Genomic DNA, 5,268 nt, shown 5'->3' with positions numbered 1-5,268 from the left:
CTTCGATACTTATCACAGCATCCGACTTGGGGTTATGTGTTTCTTCCTCCGGGGGGAATGTGCTCTTTCAGAAATAGATGGTCTGCCATTCCTACCTTTGTATCCAGGCACGACTGGCTGAATTGGGTGTGGTTTTAGATGACGTTGCTGTCCCCAGTGATCAGCCCATTTTGCCATGGTTTATTACCATCCCCAGAATCATCTGAGGAAGGTGGATACTCCCAATTGAAAGTACCATCTTCTCTTTGCCAAATATTTTTTGAACCACCCTTCTACTCCCATTTATACAGATGGTTTGAAATCAGGTGACTGTGTGGACTCTGTCATGGTTTGTTGTGGCTTGATGGTTGCTCACAGGATCCCACTAAAGTTTCCATGTTCAATGCCAAGTTGTATACCATTTCTCTGGATCATGTAGAAATTATGCAGTATACCGATTGTACTATTTACACTGACTCTCTTAGCTCTCTACTGGCCTTGGAATTGCTTAACCCTTTTGACACAGGTGACAGGTGAAAGGCCATGTCATCTCATTTGTTGTGTTTGTTATGACATGAATAACAAATTGGAAGCTCAGAATTTTTCCCTTAGTAGCTTTCTCAGCCATTTTAATGGGCTTGGATGCCATTGCTTTCTTTTGAACCAATATTTCAAGGAGGTATGGTGTGTCTTTAGTCTGCTTGAAATTTCATATTTTTTTAGACTAAAATACATCTTGGTTACTAAGCTTTATAAATTATAGTGGAATTTTGTGGTATTGATATAGTAATTTGTTATTTTTAGTTATCCAAATGTATATATAAAACCTAAAAAAAATTGTTTCATATCCTCCATGTGCAAAATATTTAAAGACTTAGCAACCTACATCAAGCTGCAATTGAGTACAAAGGTCATAACTAGAAGAGATAATTGTTTGGTTTACTTCTTTATTTACTGTTCTATGTGTTAAGAAAAATAAGTTTAAAAACTTATTTCTAAATAGCAATAATCTATATACATATATAATGTATAATAATTGAAATGTGACTGTATTTTACAAAATACCAGTCTACTAAAACTCATCCAAGACAAGTTACTTTGTACAGACCAAAGGTCAGTTTTATGTTATTGGATACAAGGTCAATATGTTAAAATAATATGTATATATATATATAAATGTATAATATTATGAGATTTAAGCTATTTAGTTTAAACATTTATGTTTTTGTGTTATAATTTGTAGTCATTCTGGAATAAAAGAGGCATAATTTATATTTATTTTCTAATTTTCTTAACGTGATATCAAGATCGGTTAAACAGACCAAACCCATACAGATTTGTTACTGAAAATAACACAAAAAATATAAAGTTTTATCTTAAGAACTCTCTTGATAACTCTCTGGACATTATTAAGATCTCACATGTGAAATTTGAAAATTTTCTGATCCATAAAGTATTTTTAATCTTAATATGAAAATTACCTTGCATGTTAGATGGGCAAGATGCGAAAAGAAAAAAGGCATAAGAAAAACACTGCATTATAAACCTTAAGACTTAATAAAAAAAAAATTAGATATTTTGTGTATGTAATCATTGTAATGTTTACTGATAATCTGTCAAATTTCATTACCATACTCTTACTAATTTAAAAGTTATAACATGAAAACTATAACAAGCCCAAAATGGTTATGAGGTCGGTCCCAGGAACTGAGCCCATGCTGAAAGAGTTAATGCTAGTTCTCACTCTGTTCTTGTCAATATTCAACAATAAATGGTCTATTTTACTTCATCTCCCATTACTATCCAGTTTTTCTGGATACTTGGCCATGTCGGTATTCATGGAAACAAGTTCACTGACACTGCAGTTAAGTCTATCTGCTCTGGTGCTATCACAGCCATGCCTGTCCTATATATGGACTATGGTCCTGTATTCAAGGGACAGCTTTGTGCTAGTTGGCAGTCGACTTGGGGTGAGCAATTTTATAAGAAGCTTTTCCAAATGAAACCTTCTGTTGCTGTTTGGCCGTCTTGTTTTCCTGAGGATTGGTAGGAGGAAGTTGTCCTGGCTAGGCTTTGCATTGGCCACAGTTTTTTTACACGTCGTTTTTTTTTATCTGTTGTTGATTCACTATTGTGTAGCCTTTGTGACACTCAAGTCACAATAGCCCATGTTTTACTGTCATGCTATTGTTATGATTCTGCACGACGCCACCATTTTAGACACGTTTTCTAAAGGTTTAATCCTGATGTTGGATGGTTTCATTGGCAGTGGTGACACTGTCCAAGTTGATTGTATTTTTAAATTTTTATGAGCCATTGGCCTTTTTAATTCTATCTTTTATCTGAATTTTGAACGTTGTTTAGTTTTAACTTGATTTATTTTTAAATTTTATAAAAATTTTACTTTTACATTTTTACTGGTTGTTTGGAGCAGATAGCCTAGTTGCCTTGCACTAAAAAATGCCAAACAACCAATCAACTCTGTTTCTCATGATACAATCTGTGATAAATTCTCTTACATTACCCAATGGGTTACCACAGCTGTAACTAGAACTTTGAATAATTGTCTCCTTTTTGTCCAAGTCCACACAGATAGATTCAGTTAATTTAGAACACCCTTTGAGAAGACAAATTGTTCTCCTTATCTCTATTAAACTGTGAAACTTGCTTAAAATATTGCCTGTTAGGAGTTTTTATTGTGAAATATTAATATGTATTTTAAAGTCTGATTGAAGTTTTTGTATTTTTAAACATTAATGAAGAGATTCCTTTAATGCATTATATTTTAAACCTTATTTGAAGGTTTTGTCCTTTTTTTATTCTTATTATATCATGCGATTTTAAATCATTGTTGAAGTTTATTTCTTTTAATTGAGTTAAGCTTCATTGTTAAGATGTTGTCATCCATGTAGCGTGCATGTGTTCTTAGAGACAAAGGACAGTTAATGTGGTTCTTGACCATATTGTGAGTTTAAAGGTCATTAATTTTAAACTTGAATTTAATTGGTAGCTTAAGATTAGCATAAAACAGAGAAGGGGAGAATGTTTGATATTCATCCATATCATGTTTTCTACCAGCTTTAGTGACATAAGAATTTAAAAAATTTCATTTAACTAGTTTCTATGTGGGTTTAGCACAAGCAAACATATTGTCCAGAAAACTTAAATTTGCCTTGCTCTAGTTGCTTTGTTCCTTTACTTTTTAATGTGAATAATGACATTTGACCAAAATAATATTTCAGTAATGTGGAACATCCATGTTGATAGGGTCATTGACTGTAATATCCTATGCTGGCCCAATTGATTATATTTGTATGTTGCAGCCAATGAATGTTCTGAGTAAACAAGGGTCAGGAGGTGACACTGTCAGCTGTACAAAAATGTTTACTTGCTGAATTAAAGTGAGCTTTCTTAGTTTCTACTAGAAAGACTATTGAGTAAAAAAACATATCTGAGATACCGTGTTTTTGTTTTGCAGAGATTAATCCTGAAAGAATATAGTCTGTATGAATAAACACCACCTAGTAGATAATCCAATGTGGTCGTGTCTGTGCAAATATGTATGATGTGTTTGCTTTTTTTGTATAAAGAATGTGTTATTTTTTTCAAAAAGTTGTCAAGTTCTTTTATAATTTTCACACAATATTAAACTTCATTCAAGTTTCCAAACACAGACCACTCCATAAATTTCCTTCTCAACCCTACTGTTATTAGCAGATATATCTGATAGTTGTCCAGAAATCACTACATATGAGAATACCACATTTAGAGGCAAATTCATTACAAAACAAAAGTGATAATTATCTCTCTATGCAAGTCACAAATTAGATTTGATCTTATTTAAGAAAGAATGTTGACTGATAGAAAATGGTTCACAAGAGGGTTATTAAGATGATTTTAAGGATGGAACGGTTTTCTAGCAGAGATAGGTTAAGAGGTGATATTATTGAAGCCTGTGATTATCTGTGGATCAATAAGATAAAGGTCTCTAATTTCATTTCTTTGACAGAAATTTAACATTTGGAAAAAGCAGTGTGATTAATCAATAGAATTAGCTGCCATCAGCACCTTAAAAGATTTGAGAGGAGAATAGATGATTTCCTGAAAAACACATTAAATGTTCACTTTTTCTTGTGAGTATGTGTACATGAATATCCTTGAAGGACAAAATGGTCCCTTGTAGCTCAATTTCTCAGAATTTGTGAATGAAAGCATAAAAAGAATATGTAATAATATGCCAACCACACTATATCTGCCATATCCAATCCCCATGATGTCTTGTCATCCAATACCAAGTCTCATCAGGCTAGCATTGATATGACACATAGTAGTTCTGTAATGTATATGTATAGTTTTATGTATATTGGCATGGATTCTTCTACAGTAGGTGTCTGTGACTTGTTGATGATAAATATCAAATAAATGGACAGCACACAATCCACTTGTTTTAAAATAATATATTCAAAACAAGTCGAGCATATGTACCAAAATTCTTTACACTAAAGGATATCACAGTTGTATTTAAAGCTTTAAATAATTCTATTTTCTTGTCAAAAGTCCACATGGGCTAGTTCAGTTATTTCAGAATTGTCAATATTAATTGACAGGATGAATTATTCTTCTCTATTTCTCTTTCTCACTATACAGTCTGCAATAAATTCACTTACGTTACCCTGTGGGTTACCACAGTTGTATCCAGAACTTTAAATAATTCTCTCCTTTTCATCAAAGTCTACACAGAACACTCTTTGACAAGACAAGTTATTCCCCTTATCTTTGCTAAACTGTTAAACTCACTTTAAGATATCCCCCATTATGGCTAAACTAACAGTGATGGAGTCTAACTTCACATTCAGTAACTTAACTTTTTTCTGAATTAACTTTTGTTGATTACTACAATTGTATTCAGAGCCTTAAATAGTTGCCTCTTTTTTTTTCGTCAAAAGGTTTAGTTACTTTAGAACCCAATTGACAATACAGATTATTTTTCCTATCTGTGTTGTTACAATACAACTGTGAAATACGCTATAGAAATCACCCATTAAGGCTAATCACTCGCACCTCAGCTAACTTTCACCAACTAACTTTTTTCTTGACTGAACTTAACTTGTTGAATCTGTATGTATTTGTAGCACACAGCAGAAAAATCTATAATTTTCTAGCCCAGTAGTAGCAACAATATTACACAACTAGAAAAACTTGGATGCTTCAAGTAAGATGACGTCAACAATATATTTATAGCCCAGTACAACAATCAAACTGCGTATACAACGTACAACTTGTATCGAG

General features: G+C 32.6%; 1 protein-coding gene across 1 annotated transcript in view; it reads left to right on the top strand.

The window, feature by feature from the left end:
• Positions 1 to 5,268, top strand: part of LOC106469103 (probable cation-transporting ATPase 13A3) — a 114,797-nt gene that overhangs the window by 53,107 nt on the left and 56,422 nt on the right.

The sequence above is a fragment of the Limulus polyphemus genome, unplaced genomic scaffold, assembly GCF_000517525.1.
Source record: "Limulus polyphemus unplaced genomic scaffold, Limulus_polyphemus-2.1.2 Scaffold3305, whole genome shotgun sequence".
Taxonomy (NCBI): Eukaryota; Metazoa; Arthropoda; class Merostomata; order Xiphosura; family Limulidae; genus Limulus; species Limulus polyphemus.
This window is presented reverse-complemented; position numbering and strand designations above follow the sequence as displayed.